The following is a 19,411-nucleotide window of genomic DNA, read 5'->3' as shown; positions in this document are numbered from 1 at the left end:
CTGCCCATACTAGCCATCAAAACAAAAGGGGGTGCTTCAAGCTCTGCAACTTCACATTAGTCATGTACCCATCATGCCCATTTTTAAATAGGAGGTGCTATTTCACCTCTCCCCCCTTGGCCTTCCCCTCCTCTACTTCTTCACTCAAAATGATGCTTCTCCAGGCTGGAACTGCCCCTACAGAGCTCACAGAGGCCTCAATCTCAGGCAATGACTCTAAATGCTATGGGGAGACAAACTACAGTAAGTAGGAGAGAAATGCAAGAGAGAATAACTAGTCCCAGGGAATTTTCCCATCCATGTACATCGTCTATCTTTTGTGCCAGTACATTAATCCGTTTTGCTCTTTTTAAAGCAGTTTACACAACTGACCTTTTTTTTTTTCCTCTGAACATTTCATTGCTCTGTTTATGGTTCTTTCACCACCTATGAAACTCAAACTTTTAAAATATAACACTTGAGTTCCAGCAAAAGGGGTTTTATCTCCTTAATGAATACAAATGTCTCTAATCCACTTTACAAAACTTAACATAAAGCCTATAAATGTACTGTGGGTGTTTGATGATGTTTGTCTCCTTTATCAGTCGTGTAATACAGCACTGCAATGTTTTTTCACCTTGGGTTTTAAACTCTTCTCTCTGGACCTTGATTGCTAGCTGATGGGCTCAGGATTGCAGTCCTTTGGCCCTTCCTTCCTTCCTGGCAGACTTTCACCAAGCAGGATGCTCTGGCAAATATTTTGAGGCCCACATTTTCAGAAGGGAGGCACCATCAAAATTGGCAGCGAGTATCGCTGAGCATTACCACTGCTGTGCCTGACAGCATCATGAATGTACAGCATATTTGCATCCTAGATCCCAAAGTAGGCATGGCCTGAGTTGCAGCTGAATGCTTACAGCCAGCTTTTGCACTTCCCCAGCTCCTGGGCTTATTTGTGCAAAGCTGTTTGTCACAAAACAGATGGAATAAAGTCTCAGTCAATGCTGGTTGCCTGGAGTCCCTAAGGGCTCACCGCCCACCCAACTACCACACTCTCCGCTGTCCCAAGCTTGGCCCCTTGTGGTAGCAGTGAGGAACTTGCTGCAATATCTTGGCGATTCCCAAGAGCTCCTCTCGGCGGGTTGAACCCACAAATTCCCCTTAATAGGCAAGAAATTGCACATTGGGTATGATGCTTCTTACATGTCTAATCTTAATATCCTCACTGTTAATCAGAGGCACTATCTTGAAATATATTTGTCTGAGAAAAGTAAACAACAAAAAACCCCATGATCTCTCATATGGGTTGGAAAGACAGACTGTGCCCCCACCAACCTTACTTAATTGCCTTTATTTTTTCCATCAATAAAAAATAAAGCCCACAGATGTGCTGCAAAAAAATGAAAATCTAAGGCGGCAGATTAGCAATATTCTCTGCCAAAATCAGTTAACTTTGAGTTCAGGAGGAGGCCGTGGAGTTTTGCAGCGTGCTGCAGATCTCTGCACGCGTCCACACATCACACTCCAGGGCAGACAGACCGCATTTTGCTTCAGAACTAACTTGTGGGGGTATTGTTCATCTCCTATCACATTCAATGAGAAAAAAATCCTGTGTGCCCCTGAAGCCAGAACTTAAGTTACAGGGCTCTATTACCATTGCAGCATGTATTTTGAAAGCCAGCCTGAAGCCAGCACATTTTTCGACTTAAAGGAATGTTGACTCCTATGTTGAGGCAGGGGGAACATACAGGAAGCACCACCAAATGAATTATTAATTGCTCAGGTAAAAGAATCAAGCCCATTCCATATTGAACTCCACCAGGATCCTTCTAGACTCTCTATAAGATATTGATAAGATAGACGTCAGAATTTGGAACACTATTTGCAGAGTTAACCAAAGTGAAATATAACTGTAAAAATGTTGTTGCAAGGATTAATTTCATGTTGTGAGATGCAGCCATTGTTAATTATTTTACTGCCTACATGAAAGCAGTACAAAACAAGCAGAAGCAACATTTTGGTCAACCAGAAATGAGGGAACTGTCAGCAAAATCTAAGCTAAGACAAATTTGGGTGCTGGTGCCTGTGAAACAAGTGCAGGCAGTGAGATATTTTTAAGTTTAGTTTTAGTCTTAACATGCATTTCATCAAACTGCCAGAGAAATTTTGAGTTTTTCTTCTCCTTCCTTGATTTACTCCCCTCTACAGAATCACTGTGTAAATCTCCAGTTTTAGCTGCCTTGGAGACAAAGTCACACAACTGAGAAATGGTATATTGCCTAAAAAAGGTAGTGCATCATGAAAGCTAACGTATCTAATACCCTGCTGAGTATCTGATTACAGGTTACAAATGTGCAGTGACAGTAGGCCAAAGTTTATGGATGGATCCTGCTCGTGGTGAGTTCTCTCCTATTTCCCTAGGGCTAGCCCACAGCCTTAGCACTGCAGTACTGTCCATGCAGTTGTAAAGAGAAAACTGTGATCCTTTGCTCATTCTCTTCCTCACGAATTAAACCCCCCACAATTTGGTACGCTCAGGTTTAGTACACATTTCATGTTTGCTGGTAACTTCCACCTGCAGGAAACCAAAGAGGAAAAGACAGTTCTGAGTGCAATAGCTGATTGCACTTGTGCCATCTGCACGTTATGCCCTGCTGTTTTTACCTCCTCCTTGCTGGGTGTGAGCTTGCTAAAACTTGTTCAGCTTGGGGTTAACCTCTGATAAGTGCTGTGCAAGCATAGGACGATTTGTACATGGTCCAAGGAAGCAGCAAGCACATATTCTGCAAATTGCTGCTTTGTGGAGTCACAGAACATGCCAGAATCTTGTGTGTTTGGTAAAACACCACAGAACTATTTCCAAGGGGTTAAAAGGAAATGAAGCAGGCAGATGGGATTGTAAAATGATCTCATTGATGGATTTGCAGAAGAGAGGTGAAATTCAGCACCCAGTCACACACAGAGAAAACCCCATCCCACAGACTTCTGTTCTATCCTAGAACCCAGAGGGATGAGGCACGAACAGGATCAATGAGTAAGAAAACAAGAAAGGGGGGACTTTGTATGAAAAACACTTGTTCGGTGTCTGAAGAGGCGAAGAGGCTCTATATTCATCAGAGCAGCATGGTCAGAATCACATCTCATGACAGCAGAAGTAATAAAAAAGATTTTGCCACATTGCTAAAAGAGGAGGCCTCTCTATCACCCCTGGCCCAGTGGGAGAAGTCAGATCTTTCAACTGCAGTGAAATTCAACTGAATTAAAGACAGACTCTGGGCATTGGCAGTGTTGGTGTTCTGGAAGTTATCATCAGAGGACGACTGGGTTTTCAGGTACACCTCAAGCACTCTTTGCTTATTGTGGAGAATTAGGCTCTTCAATGTACCTATAGTATTCACTAATTAATTGCAACCATGAACATGATATACACTGATTCAGAGCCCCTGGTGCTTAGAGAGCTCACAAAAGATATTCCCTCTCCTCACGAGCTGCTTTAGAGCAGTGACGTTCCTAGAAGACATGCTGACTGCTATATCTATCTCATGGAAGTGTCTTAAGGCAGACTGACTGCTAATCTGTGAAAAGAAAAATAACTTCTCACCTGGTAAAACCTTTGCATGGGCATCTCACTACTGATAACTCTCAGCTGACAAGAATTCTGGGTTGTTGGCCCCCATTGTTGGCATCTCCTGTGCAAAGGCACTAAGGCAACTACTGAAATGTGTTAAATATTAAGAAGCAACAAAGATTTCCAGAAAACCATCAGTGTTGTCTTAGAGGAAAGAACTTTAGGCCAAAAGAATTGCCACCTTACCAGTAGAGAACTTTCTAACACATACAGATCTTCCCCAGCTAAAAAAAAAAAAAAAGAATAAATTAATAAGAGCTCATCCTTTTTTTTTTTTTTTTTTTTTATGAAGAGAATGTTTGTCAATAGCCCACTTTTAGGACACCTAACAGTATAAGACAGCCCTAAACAAAACCTGCTACTGTTGTTACAGGTCATCACTCAGTAAGTACTCTCTCATACATCCAACCTTTACAGGACCATTCTGGAAGTCTTCTGGCCATTTTGACCAGACGTCTTCACAACCTCCAATGAAAGCTCCTGCCAAATGGTCTATTTGAATAATCCCAGCTAACACTTACCTCCATCTTTAAAAACATAGTATAGAAAAAAAGGTGTAAGTTACAGTAAAATAGTAGTTGTAAAGGATAAACGGTTTATCGCTCTTACAATGAGAGTGATAAACCAACTGTTACTGCTTGATGCTCCTTCCCAGTAAAAAATAACCTCTCCACACATTAGCTTGAGCACTTCATCTAGTAAACCAAACAACTAAAAGTAAATTCATCTGCTTTTATAGTTGCCAAACACCCCACATATAAAATACGAATCTCTCTTAATACAGCAAGGACACAGGCAAATTTATACTGACCTAATGTCACAGGGATAGTAATAAGAATAAACCAGTTGCCATAAATATTAAGACGTATACTGTGCTTTTCATTGTCACTTTCCTGATCTTCATTCTTTTCTGAACTTAGTCCTCTACTCATCAATGGGAATTTTGGCCAAATGGAACTTTGGTTTAGTAAAAATGGAAAACGATTGAGTTAATGAGTAAAAACAGAATAAAATTGAGAGTTTATTTTTTAAGAATTAAAATCATATCACTAATAGCAACTTGCAATAGCAAAGTCTGATTTCAGTGATTTACCTCCTGTCATGTCGTTTGTTTTAAGGTTATTGGAGCTGGAAAGACTCAAGCAAGCATTCAAACTACTACCCTCATTTCTGTTGTTCTCAGAAACTCAGGTTTCAGACTTTCAATTAAACACAAAATTGCCTTGTTGGTGCTGGTGGAGTAAAAACTCACTTTAGTCTGAGAAATGTAGCAGCACTGCTGTTGAGAAAACCAAACCAAACCAAATCAACTTATAAGAGTAAACGTACATCATGACAGAATTTCGGTAGATCTATATGTGAGGAATTAAAAGTAAGGACATTTCTGTAATAGTCTGGGAAACTCTTAACAATAATCTGAACTGAAAATATCAGCTAAGCTTCCCAAACTGAAAGCAGTTTACCTACCATCCCCAGTAAAGGTTGGAGCTACAGCATGGAATGAGTTGTATTACATCAGTTTACCATTGAAAGCACAGAAATATCTCTCAGACATTACCACTGGCGAAGACATTAAGCTGTAAACCACATTTTGGCACAGTTTGTCACGAAGAAAACTAAAGGCTTTTGTTTTTAGAGTGCATATTTTATCACTGTGGTTGGGCCCAGAATTCCTGGGATGGAGGGGTTGAAGGAGCCCTTTTATTAGCTACAGATCAGTTACTTGTGATGTGATGGTCACACCATGACCAGTGCTGTGACTACTGCTGAGGAGAGTGGTGAGAGTGGTGACTCCTTTCCCTCCTTCTCTCTCCCTCCCCAAAGATAATTTTCAGTGCAGGTAGTGACACGAATAAGGTGAACGAGCAGACATTTTATGGATCTTATGTCATAGTTATGCCAAAGAAAGGAAATATCCAACCACAGTTAAAAAAAGTAAGAACTTTGGGAGGAAGCTTTAACACTTCTTCTACCTATTAAAAAAAAAGAAAAAATAATTCTTGAACCATTTGAAAAATCCGTACCTTGAGGTGATGTATTTGTTCCTACTAGAGCTATAATGGAAAATAACAAAGTTTTCGGTTTCTTGGAGAAAGTGCCACATACTGGAAGATAGTAAGTTGAGCAGTAACATCACAAATTATTGCAAATTGAGTAGATAGCTGTAATTGTAATTTCATTCTTTCCTGATAGATATTAGCTTGAATTTGATTAGATCTTATGTGAACTAAAGTGGTGTTAAGAGCAACTAAATATGCAGCTCCCTGAAGGAAGCACATAACAGTCAGGATAGGGAACAGGTTATTGAGGTTGCAGGTATCCATCAGCTAAAAGCACACCAGGAAAGTAACAAATGAGTTAGGATTCCTGTCTATTCCTGACTGTACCATTGATTCCCTATATGACTTTTTAAAAGTCATTTACAACATGGGTTTTTGCTGAGACTTTCAGTGTGTGCACACTTGAAGATCCTCAAAGTTTGTGTATCAGTGCAAATTAGTTCGTCATTACTGGAACTGGCAACCAACTTAGGAGATAGGGACATTGATTAGAGAAAAAGATGTTAAGTTTAATGAGTCATTGCCATTAGAGTGCAGTCCTTTTCAGAACAGACCTTCTCAGAGACGTAGCTTGTTAATTTGCTTTTTAGTGTTCCAGTGGGCAGAAGCATAGTAATATCTCCTCTATGGATAAAAAGCAGGAGTAGCAAGCTACTGTGTCAGGCTCCTTCAGTCCTTAGCACTAGGAACAAAGCTGGGTATAGCCAAAACCTGCTGCCCACGTGCAGCTCTGACTTGACAGATCAGCCCTCACTAGTCCCAGTAGCCAGAGGCCACATGAGCATAAAATTGTCTTTGGAATTGGCCAGGTATTTTACAGTATTTTTATGCAATTGCTTGGGTGACGTGACTGAGAAGGAAGATTGCACTAGATGACTTCCGGTGGCCCCTTCCAGCCTCAACCATTCTATGATTCTGTGATTCCTTGAATATACCAAGTGATATCATCTGCATAAATAATCCTAAAACATCTCAGCTGACTTTCATTGTAAGAAACATCTGTTACTTCCAGTTGAAATCTACATCTGCTCCAAATATTTTGTGTCTTATGCTGAAGAAGCAGCAAACCTGAGCAACAGAAAACATGGCCTGCAAAATTTTGACCTTAGCAGCCCAGCACAATGAAGGCTCAAAGTATCTGTTGTGATGATTCTGTTGACCAGGGACCAGATCTTTCTATGATGGCTCACCTGGCTTTGAGTATCCTACCTAGGAGGATACTCAGACTTCCCATTTAAGTGAACCAGCTCTAAGGAATCTCTGACATCTCTGCATGAAATGGGTAAGAACCCACTTAAGGAGGTATAATGGGAAGTGAAGAAGGAAGAAAAGAAGTGAAAGGAAATATACATTAGGGTAGCAGGTGGATTACGTTTCCAGTGACATGGTCCCTGATTGGTTCTTGAAGTCCACTGCTTTGCCTCTAGTATGTGTTTCAGTCATGCTCTGATCTTTCAAGCCTGGCTGCATCTCTTTGTGAGGGGAAACACTATGCAGTGCACAGAAAGAAGTGCATGTGTGTGGAAAAAGAAAATATAAAAAAATCAATGTTCCAAGTTCTGCGTTTAACCACGACCATGTAAAATCATAGGCTGAAAAAGGTGACCACAGTCTGAATCTAATTTTTTTTCATTTGAACTCCAGGCTTCATTTTAGCCTGCATGCAACATTCTTGCCTGCATCTAATTCCCTAGGTTGTTTCATCTGGCAGTGATGGTTTTGTTCACAGTATTGTGCTATATGCTGTTAAACACCAGCTACATCCCTCTCTTGAGGGTGACTGCATTTCTGTGGTGGGTGAAGTGATTCCCTTATCCAGGATAATCTGTAATCAGCTGTTCTGCTTTCGGAACAAAAGGTGATATATAAATGTAACCAGTATTACAGTGCCTGTCTTTCACTTACTCTTGCAAGATAGAAAACATGTTGTCTTACAATACATTTCATCTACAGAAAAAACACTTTCCAAGACATCTTCTACCTTGCTGCTGACACATATTAACATCTAAAGCAGAAAAGCCCTCCATTATTATTTTTTAAATAATGAAAACACTATTCCTTCTCAAACCTGTCACCTGCTATAGATCTTAATCAGTTTCAGCCCCATTATGCAATGCTTGCTGCAGTGAAATGGGGTTTGGGAAGAATTTGTCACTCAGGAAAAGATTATTTTTTTTCAGTGTGATCCACCCAAAACAAAAACCAAAAAAACCCCAAAACAAAAAACCCAAAACCGAAAAACCAGCATATGCCCTCTGATGTATTTTGTAGAACTCTAAATGTTAGAAATGCACATAAACCAAATTCTGGACAGTTTTCAGCCTCTCATTAAAGTTCTGCCTTGGAAGCCGTTACTAGGGCAGGCTGCCAGATACAAAGAGAGTAGATACGTTGTTAAGAAGGACACAATTTTTTAATGTCTTTCGCCTTTACAAAGTTGTTGCAGTCAAATGATGCATGGCTGCTGGCACTTAAACAAACAATGAAGCTGACACTGGGGAGTTTTCTTTTTGTTCTAAATCATCTTGCCCTCTCTCCTTCTCTAGTTAACCATAAACACTGTCAGCAGATAGACCTCTGAGGCTCCCCTGACCTTTGGTCTCATTTGTGGATGATGTTTTCCCCCTTTAAATTTCTTGATCATTTCAAAAACACCCTACAGAAGAACACCCTATAGAAAATTAGGTATTTGCACAGAAGTTGGTTGCTTTGCTGGAGGTTCCCTGTGATGCTTATGGGTCCTCTTCATGCATCTTCCTCAACCAGCTCACTCTCTTTCAATTGGCAACATCAGATTTTTTATGGCAAATCTGAAATCCAACCACACATTCTCAAGAGAGACAGACAGATGGCATTGCTGAGACTACAATGAAGATCTGAAATCCCATTGCCTGTCATCGCAGCACAAGATTGAGGGTAGGACAGCAGATGAAACTACCTTTGTCCATTGCACCTCTGCTCTTGTAAGAAAGACCCCACTTGGAGTACTGTGTGCAGTTCTAGTGTCCTCAACATAAGAAGGACATGGAACTGTTGGAGCAAGTCCAGAGGAGGGCCATGAGGATGATCAGGGGGCTGGAGCACCTCCTGCATGAAGACAGGCTGAGAAAGTTGGGGCTGTTCAGCCTAGAGAAGAGAAGGCTGCTTGAAGAACTCATAGCAGCCTTCCCGTATCTGAAGGGGGTCTACAAGGATGCTGAAGAGAGACTGTAGCAATAGGACAAGGGGCGATGGGTTTAAACTTAAACAAGGAAAGTTCAGGTTAGATATAAGGAAGAAGTTCTTTACTGTGAGGGTGGTGAGGCACTGAACAAGTTGCCCAAAGAAGTGGTGAAGGCTTCATCCCTGGAAGTGTTTATGGTGAGGCTGGACAAGGCCTTGGGTGACATGGTCTAGGGTGAGACATTCCTGCCCATGGCAGGGGGAATGGAACTAGATGATCTTAATGCCCTTTCCAACCCCAACCATTCTATGATTCTATGATTGTGTCAATGGCTAATCTAGGAGTAATCCTAGATAAACCATATAATATCACTCAAGGCACCTTTCTTACGCCATGAAATAGGGGTCACTACTTCTGTATTTTTCAGACCATTTTGAGAGTATAAGATCAAAGATGCTCTCAGTGTACATGCAAAAATAGTTCCTACACCAACAACTGAAAACCTTAAGTCAAGTAAACGTAAGCCTCAAAATATCTTTGGCATAAAAAGCTTACTGGGATTCAGGAAATAACAAGGTTGAAACTTTAACTTTTTCTGGCTCTAGTGAAAAATGCTGACATCCCATGTTATCTGGACTCTGTCAAATTGGCGCATTTGGATAAAAATGAAAAGGATTGGAAATCCCTTTCTTGTGTTCAATATCAGTAATCGTCAGTCATTAAACAAATTGACAAGAAGCCCTGTCACACCACTGTTTGTCATGTTTGTGCTATGCTATTACTTCATTGTAGACTGAAGTGAAGGGTAAGGTTATTGCAAATACATTAAACAAATCCAATGCACACTATTGTGATCCCTTCTTATGGTGAAGTACTTCACCCTCCTTTTGATCTGTTAACTGCTGCAAATATCAGTGTGCAACCAAACCTCTAAAAAGATGAAAACAACTGTGTAAGCAAAGTCACTCAAGAACAATCTCCTTTCTTGTATGATCAGCATGTGCATCTACACAAATAAGGGACTCAAATACTTCACATTAGCCTTATCTCCTTTCCTATAGACAATGACTTAAATAATTTGTTCAATGCTTTCTTCTCCTCCGATCTTTGCATTTATTACTTTTTTTTTGTTTGGTAATTAACCATTTTTAAAAGTTCCTAAATTATCACATATTATTCCTCACCTCTAAATAACCTTTTCCCACATGATGCAAGTTATGAGAAGCAATATAGTGCGGGTCTATCCTAGAATCTGAAACTACGAATCTATATTTCCTTTCCTAGTTGCCCTTATTGTGACTCATTTCTTATCACACTGTTTGGAAATAAAGTAGTCCTTAAAAATTATATGCAGTACATAGCCATGCCAAAATTATAAATACACAATCACTTAAAATATACTCAGAAATCTGTAAATCATGGGAATAATAGTGATCCCTAGGTAACTGTTTGAATATATATTGCAACTCTGAAGCTATATGGAGCATATGGCTCCAAACTCAGGTCTTAACAACATTTATACTCACAAATGGACTTTTGCTAAGAAACAAGGTAGAAAGGGTATGTCTATAAAGGAAGCCCAAATCTGCTTTCTTTCTACCTCAAAATTTTGACTCACACATGTTATTAGTAGTCTACTTCTATTAAATAGTAAAATGTGAGAGGACCTGGTTTCATTTTTCATGTCCTCTCTATTTCCCAGCTTCTTTGCTTGCCTTCTTGTAGCACTATAGTATTCGTTGCTTTCTATACCTTATTTATATACCATTTATATATCACTTCTATTGTAGACCAGTATGCGTTTCACACCAGTAAGTTTGACTGCACTAAAATTCCTTACCCCTGACTTACATCACCATGACATCCTTATCCTCAATTTGTGACCTGTTAAAGGTTACAAAAATGCAGACAAATACAGTCATACTGCAATTTTCTGTGCTGATGGTAAAACAGAAGCAAAACAATTTTGTTTATATGTGGGGAAAATGTTTCCTAAAGGATACCTTTCACACTGATGCTTCACTGTTCTTTTAGGAGCTCTTTACCAATACCTTGAATTCCCTCAATTGCTCAGTTGTGCTCTATTAAAGAATAAATATCTAGCTACCTCACAGGGTGGTTTTGTATTTAATGATACTGGATTTTAATTATCTTTTCCTCTATTTCCCTTAATTTTAACTATCTTATTGTTTATCTTGATAAATTAACTGTTCTTTTCTCCACTTACATATTCTCTCTCCAGCTAATGATTATTATGCACTACTTTCTACTTGTACTAAAGTTACCTTTTTTACTTCCCCTGTTACTAATTACTTTTAAACTCTCTCCTGCTGAACATTTCTTTTTCAATAGGAACCAGCCTAACACTCTGTGTAAGCAACTGGGTGCCATAACTGAGATGGGGCTGCATTTTGTCCCTCAGAGAGACAAAATACCTTCCCAGTTTCTGGTCTGACCTTTAAAAGAGAGTTTGCTTGAAAATGAATGCACAAGCTATGAATTACACACAAATTTATACACAAGGTGACTTGCCTCATTTGTACTATATGGCTTCCCAGTTGGTTTGGCAGCAGCCTAAAAAAGCAAAACAAGAAGAGCATCTGGACATCTTTTTTTTGTACTGTCAGTAAAAGGACTTCTCTGCAGACAGAGGGCTCAGTGGCTCCATCTCAGCAAGGCTGGCCTCACCCAGCAATTGAGAGCTAGCTCATCCCACAGAAATGAATGTTACTTCCTGTAGCCTGGAGAAGGGTGACACTGAGCTGCTCCTGCTCCCAGCCATGCCCTTTCTCTGCCCAAAGCCACCATGAACCAAGTCATACAAAAGTCAAGGAATAGACTGCCATTATCCCTCCTCTCAAGAACAGCTTTGGATCACTTCAACAGGTTTTTAGCTTCTTTGTGCTTAGAGTAAAATTTCCTGCCAACAGATTGGTGAAGTGTAGCATTTTCTCCACTAAGCTCTTCTGATATAAAGAAATATATCACTGACCCTGACTTTCTTATAGAAAGACTTTTTCCATGTGCATTTGCATATATTATTGTTGACCACGCTGACCACAGACATGCTTAGCCTTTACTTCTGTTGCTCTTTTGTACCCAACTAAAATTCTTAAGGATTCCACTTCCCCTTTGTTCTTTCCTACAGTCCCTGGTAAACCTACTGCACTCCTGCAAAATGTGATCGAGACTACTAACCTTTCTGTTGCTTGACCAAGCATGTCTAGATACTGTATGTTCACAATTAGTGTCAGGGACACTCCTGAGGAAAGTGCACACTGAATTGGAGCCAAAGGCAAGTGCATACTATATACACTTTCCCAAGCTAATGATAAATATGATACTGTACTCTTGGAATAATAATGTCTGTGTGTACCTGAAGCAACTGCTGTAGATGAACGCCATGAATTTTGCCAGCTTGGAAAGGGACTATGAGAAACAAGCACAACATTGCTGTAGTTTTTTTGAGAACTGATTGTCACATGTGGGTCTAGATAAATGGCAGACAAAAATCACCTGAGATCAGCTTTCAGAGAAAACAATTACCCCTCACATTAGAGAGGGTTTACTGCTTAAATCAGACTTGACTCTGCAGAGGCTAGAGTCATCGCTAATGAACTGAGTCAGCAATGGTAGAAGTGAAAATGCTAAGTCAAGGTATAGCAAGCATTGTTCAAACTGTGCAGCCATTCCAGATGGGGGTTTAAAGTGCAGCCTATGGAAAATTACAATACTGCAGGTACATGCTCAGCACACTCCAAATAGACGGGGAAAACTCTGCTACCACTGTTTCCGCACATGGTATATTGGAAATTAATGCTGGATGTCCTGCAAGAGCTATCCAGTGCAAACACTGCATGAAATTGGACATTTTGTGAGAGTACGTCCTAGCGCTTCAAATGAGCAGTAGGTATGTGAACTTATTCGTGCCAGAGGTTCCTGTTATGAGTGTCAACAGAAATAGCCCTAGATTCACTGCGCATGCAGCTGCGTATACTGTTAATGTTGCTGCTCTGTCAGGAGAGCCACAAGCCAATGAACTGATGCTAATTCTGAGCTCTGCAGTCTCTATACTACTCAAATCTGCTTATTTGCAAAAACAGTGGAATTTTGCCAGTTACAGACCTCAGGTTATGCTTAGTGAGCTAGCTATGGCACTAAGCTCTTCTGCTTGGTTACCTGCTTGTAATTATGACTTTGGGTTCTGTATTTAGCAGAAGTGCTAAAGGCAGTTTCCTGTACTGAATACGTAAATAATAAATAGGTATATTACTTCAGCACCAAATATTAGTACATCGCAGGCTCCAGTTTTACCTGTTTTGATTCTGAGAGTACTGAGAAGGTACTATGTAAAATTTTTTTTTCTAGGATTCCAGTTCAGCATCATATAGTGCCTGTACAATAAAACTGTATCCCCCGTCATTTTCTGTGAGAGATGCTGCTTTACAAAAGCTTGAAACAAACGTCCAGAATGACATTATCAAAGGAAGTGAAACTTCTGGCTGGTGCTCATCAATAGTAGTGACAAAGAAGAAGACTGGAGAGATTTGTCTTTGCATGGACTTGAGGGCTAATCTAAGTTGTAATGATTGATAGTCATCACCTGAGCACCAAGAAGCTGTGTCTGCAGAACAAAATGGTATAAAGACCTCCTTACCCTTGATCTACAGTATGGATGAAGAATACTACAGGAAGAGAACAGAGACCTTACAATAGTTAATACATGCTGGATTTTACCCCCATTTTATACATGTGCATTAATAACACCCATTTTTTTTGTCACAGAATTATGATCATGATTCTCAGATACCAGCCTTGCAGTTTTACTGGAACAGAAGAGCGGAAGTGCAGTTTTACCAAATTCCCCTTCAGCAGTCAGGACATGTCTTTTTCTTCTCCTGGGCACATCAACTTTCTCCACTGAGACTAAAACCTGACCTTGACAATGCCATTCTCCTTAAGGAATTCCTATCACCACAAGCCCCACATTTCTAACTCTTGCATCACAGTACGAGACATCATATCTTGACTATGTTGTCTTGGTAGAGGCATTACGGACACCTGTTTGCAGAATCTCATGCTTGTTTTTGAAAATGCTGCATTAGGAGTTTCAAGATGTCTTGAAGAGGGATCTAGATAGAGTGGAGCATTGGTCTGTGATTAATGAGATGAAATCTAACAAGTCAAAATGGCAACTTCTGTATCTAGAATGTTGTAATGCCAGGCACAAGTATAAACTGGGAGAGGAATGGCTGGAGAGCAGCCCTGCAGAAGGTATCTGGGAGTGCTGCTCAACAGCAGGCTCAGAATGAATCAGTGTGTCCTGGCAGCCAAGAGGGCAAACCACATCCTGGGATTCACCAAACACAGCATAACCAGCTAGTCAAAAGAGGTGATTATCTCACTGCATTTAGTGTTGGTGTGCCTCACCTTGAACACTGTATGCAGTTCTGGGCCCCATACTTTAAGAAGGATGTGAATGCATCCAGAGGAGGGCAACAAAGCTGGTGAAGGGGCTTGAAGGCATGTCCTATAAGGAGCAGCTAAGGACTTTGTCCTTATCTAGTTTAGGGAAAAGGAGGGTGATACGATCCTAATTATCTCTACAGCTTCCTGAGGAGGGGAAGTGGAGAAGGAGGTGCTGATCTCTTCTCCCTGGGATCCAGAGATAGGACATGAAGGAATGGTTCAAAGCTGTCCAATACTGGACACTGGGAAGCACTTCTTTACCAAGACGGTAAAGACTTCCTACAGAAGTAGTTGATGCTGCAAGCCTGTCAGTGTTTAAGAGGCGTTTGGACAATTCCCTTAATAACATGCTTTAACTTTAGGTCAGCATCAGATTGGTCCGGCAGACCAGATGATCACTGCCAGTCTCTTCCAATTGAAATTATCCTATCCTATCCTTTCCCACTTGAAAGCCAGTTTTGAAGGAGTAGTGAAATTGCTTGTGTTACCTATGGCTGTGACTACAAATGCTACAGGATTATGGGACGGATGTATTATTTATTCCTGTCTCAAAAGCAGACAGCACTGTATTTCAATACTTAGATAATCTGCATATGTGAATACTTACATATGGTTACAGAATGCATGTACTACAGAAAAATGCGGAAGTAATGTTTGGGACCTTAAATTCAAATACCTTAGAGATCACCGCTCTTTAATCAATCAGAAGTGACTTGGGTAGCTAGGAATGTGAATTGTCTGGTGATTAGAAAACTAACCTGTATGGAAGGAACTGAAAGCTTGATGACTTTCCTTTGTTGCCCTACCATTCACTAGAGGCCTTGAGAGAAAATGTCTTGGTATCATCAGTTGCACTATTGCCAATACACTACCACAGCTGCAGGAGGGTGATTTAAAGGTCTTTGTTTAGTGGAGAAGATTTAAAAAAAAACCCCATCTTTTATGTCCTTAGCAATCCCAAATGATACTGCTCCTAAGGATCCTATCATGTCTAACAGTTTTATCTGACTGTCCCCAGGAATAACAGTATGCAAGGAATAATATGCTGCTCTGCTTATGGGACTGAGCAAAATACATGGCTCCTTTTCTCAAGGCTTTGAAGTAGTGTCAGGACCATGTGACGTTTTGGTCAGAGGGTGCAGTGCAGCTCCAAACCTCCCTAGGAACTAAGCCAGGACTCTCTGCAGGAACAGCAGGAGCAAGAGATTCTCTTGGAAGCAGCATTTTGACAAGTACGATTGTATGGCACAGGGTCAGTCATGTGCGTTATCATGTAAATCAAAGAGAATTTTTAATCATCTGCTGGTATGTGCTGATGCCTGGGAAATTTAACAAAGACACAGAGCAGCACAATTAACCGAGGAAAGAAAATAATGAGCTTAGTTGCATTTAAATGAGAGCTTAGTTGTATTTCAAAACAATCATGGTCCATAGCAATAGTCTGACTTCCTCCAGATGTTGCTGAGGTTTTGCTCCAGCAGGTGTCCCTGTGATACAGGGCACCCCTACGAAGGACCCTGCTTCTGGTTTCTCAGAGACAGGAAGCCCATGGGTGTACTGTGGCATTTTCCTGTGTCAACCCCAGCTGTAACATTGGTGAAGGCATTACAGAGCAGATGGTGGCAGACAAGAGTGTTTTTCACCTTACAAAGTCTACTTTCAGTAACTACACTTAGGCTTGGAGCAACAAGGGCTCTTTTCACACTGCTCTCTCTGTACAGCCTAATAATAATAATTAACAGAAGAGCTTTAATCATCTGTGCCGTGATAACAAATTTAACTTGAGTGATAGTGCCTGCAGGATGCTTATGGCCAGTAGGGTACCCCACATTTCAGCTAGGATATGATCCCCATCCCCTGTTTGGTAAGGAGAGCTGCTCAGGGAGGGCAAGGCTGTTCTTGTGCTGTCTCTGCACTTCACCCAACAGCAGAGGGATTATAAAATCCTGAATACACTGAATTCTCCCAAGATTACAAGTGTACTCCATCTAAATAAGAGAAAACTATAGTTGCTTAACCCATAGCTTGTAGAAGCCTGCTTCTTGTTTGGAATATCTGCCTCCTTTTTTGACTGTGCTAGTCGCTAAATGTATTTCATCAGCAAAGCAGCAGAAAATATTGCTCATGTAGTTGGGTATATATCTATGGTCAGGCTGCAAACAGGATCAGGCAGGCTAGGTGGCTCTTCCTGGCCTCTGTTTCCTGATAATGCCAATTAAAAACACCAAGACTTGCCTTCCTGCAGGCTGGAAGGTTTGGTTTGGGCACAGACAGTGCATAAAGCAGGCTGAGATCGATGCTGCCTTTGTAGCTGCTCACTGCCAGCACTGACTGGGGATGCTGGCCTCAGCAAGCATAAGCAATGGCATGTGAGCCATAACATGCCAAGTTCTGGCAGGACAAAATTTGCTGTGAGCGTCTCAAATACAAGGAACTACAGAAATGGTAAGGAGTCTGTTCATTAGATGTGACATGCTTATTTCTTTGGTATTGAGGAAGAGCTCTCACTTACAGACACTGAAAAAAGGACACAGGCAAAAGCAACCATGAACGTAAGGATAAATTTAAGGCTAAACTTAATGCTAAATGTAAAATGTAAATCGACCCATCCCTACCAAGCTTTTGGGCCTCAGCTGCTGTTATATTCATATGCCTAATAGTCTTGATTTATGTCAGCCCAGATTTATTGGCCCAGCGTACTGAAAAGAGCTAGGAAAAATAATAAAATGGAGGCATTTAACCTAGTATCTTTTTAAAATAAGGAACAGGATTTAGTCTAACAACAGCTGGATGTTTGCCCAATATTAACATGCAGATTTTACACAAATAGATCATTTTTGGAGTTGGCTATACTCAAGGGATTTCCTCCTCACCCTACCTCCCCTTCCTCATTTGGGTTGATAGCACAAAGTTTATTTATTTGAGAAGAACCATTTTAAGGTTTTATGATATTTTTGCTAAAATTAGACTGGTTCCTATGTTCTCCATAAGGCCTGATGCCACATGACCTGATGCCTCGAGGAAATCATTTGCTTGTCTGAGCTGCCATATTGTATTCTCTATGCTCTGTAGTAAACACACAAAGATGTAAAAGGGAAGGTTTTGCTGTCTGTGTTAGGCACTTCACAGCCACTGGTAAATTGCAACAATCATCAGCTCCTGCTTTATTGGCATTCAGGACTTCTCACCACTCCCCCAGCCTCTGAATCTGGATACAATCTGCCATTTAGCCACCACAGTGGCGCATGTTTCTCCAACCATTACAGCAAGCTCTCAAGGGAAAGAGAAAGTTGGTTCATGAATACTAACATAACTCTCTGTCATATTGACCTGTGTTCCTGCAACCTGAGAAGGAAAAAAACCTTACCCCCCCCCCCCTCCAGGCATCTATTCATCATGTCACGTTTTCTTTTTGAAAGCTTTTCAAAGTAAGACATCCAATTTACTACCATTTCTTCCTCTGCAACCTGATAAGAACTGATAAAATTACCTGGCACAAAGACTCTCATGAAATATTCTTATTTCTCAGCACACACAGGAGTTATGCAAGGGCAAACAATTCTTAGTAAAAGTGTCACGTCTTGGGGGACATCACGATGCTTTGGGCAGCTATGAAAACAGGAAAGCTGTATTTGATAAAACAACCATACCTTATGCAATAAAGAGCTCTACAGGAATCTGGTCAAAGCCAGCTGCACCTGATTCACAATGTTCTGTCAGTCTAAATTTAGGCAGATCGAGTATTTTTTCTTCAAAGACATCAAAGCAATTGGTAAAGCCCTAGCTGTCATAATGGTTCTAGGAAAAATGCATTATCACCACCTTAACACAGGGGGGAACTGTGGTAATGAAAGGTTCAAGCAATCAAATAGCAAGTATGTAAGGCATAAGCCTGGTATCTTGCATCTATCCTCTTCTGCCCCCTAAAGTAGTCTTTATGTTTTTGTACTCATTTTTGAACAAAGTAACTCCTTCCATGCCTGGGGACTCTAACAGTCAAAGTCTGGTTTTTAGCGTGTCTACTTACTTTCGTAACTTGGAAGCTGGGAACATTGATATTCTGCAAAAAACTCAGCAAGCAAGACATTTTCCACTCTCATTTGCAGTGTGCACAAATACTGGTTGAAGGCTGTCGCTCCAAACTCAGCTGACAACTGAGTCAGTCAGACGACCACAGAGTGTCGTTTCAAAGAAATTACATGATTTCTTCTTTGACTATGGGGGGTAGGGAGGGGGGGGGGGGCGAAGGTTTGTGGCCCCATAGCTCAGCATGCCTACAAAAAGCCACAGGTGAAAGCTGGCAGAATAGTGTAGGCTAACTTAGCACCTCTGGAGCTGGTAATTGGTCTGGATGGAGCTGGTGCCAGACCAGCCCAGAGTCACAGTCCTAGGCTGACCAGAACATTTATAAAACCTCACGAGCTTTCTACTAACCTGTCCCTTACAGCTTTGGTTTAATTATAATGTCATATTTATTAGATATTTTGATTATACCTGAATTCCTAAGGTATTTTTACTGCAGGGGATATTATTTATATGCTGAAGTTGATGGAACGCACATGTCAAAACTACATGCATTGGCAATGTTAATAAAATGATTTTTTTTGGGTTTTCCACAGCAGATCAGGATTTGATATTAGTTTTACTGCAGACGTATAACTTATTTTATGCACATTGCTTTAAAACAGGTTGGTTAGGGCCAAAGACAGGTAGTAAACTGAGCCCAACTTTGTATACAGCTTCTGGCAAAATCTGTTTGCTCTTACTGATATAGGCTGACCCAGGTTTGAATGCTCCCGAGCTGTTTGATCAGCAGTACAAGAAAAAGAACAGTTATGAAATCTGAATGCTGGCTCATTTCTTCAAAGTTTGAATTTGGGACCCTTATCCACCTCTAGTTTGTGGATATCATGTGATATATCCTCACATGGAAATACATGTATGTGGTAAAGGCTAAATGAATTTTGGAACTCACTAAAGTCTTGTTAAAAAAAGCAATGAGAAGAGTCATGTTTTTAAAAGGGACGACATGGGCGTCAAGTTGTGTAAGAGGCTGCTTGGGGGAGTGAGCCTGGTGTGGCTTTCCAAAGGCATCCCCTGTTTCCAGGCAAC

At 40.7% G+C, this 19,411-nt stretch overlaps 1 long non-coding RNA gene across 1 annotated transcript in view; it reads right to left on the bottom strand.

Annotated features, from left to right (window-relative positions):
* Window positions 1–19,411, bottom strand: part of LOC136011149 (uncharacterized) — a 60,161-nt gene that overhangs the window by 11,833 nt on the left and 28,917 nt on the right. The window contains exon 3 of the long non-coding RNA XR_010611236.1: window positions 3,794–3,831. This is a non-coding gene — a long non-coding RNA (uncharacterized LOC136011149). The remainder of the gene's footprint in view (window positions 1–3,793; window positions 3,832–19,411) is intronic.

Source organism: Lathamus discolor, chromosome 3 (genome assembly GCF_037157495.1).
Source record: "Lathamus discolor isolate bLatDis1 chromosome 3, bLatDis1.hap1, whole genome shotgun sequence".
Classification (NCBI taxonomy): Eukaryota; Metazoa; Chordata; class Aves; order Psittaciformes; family Psittacidae; genus Lathamus; species Lathamus discolor.
Note: the sequence above shows the minus strand (reverse complement) of the source record. Positions and strands in the feature narration are given on the sequence as shown.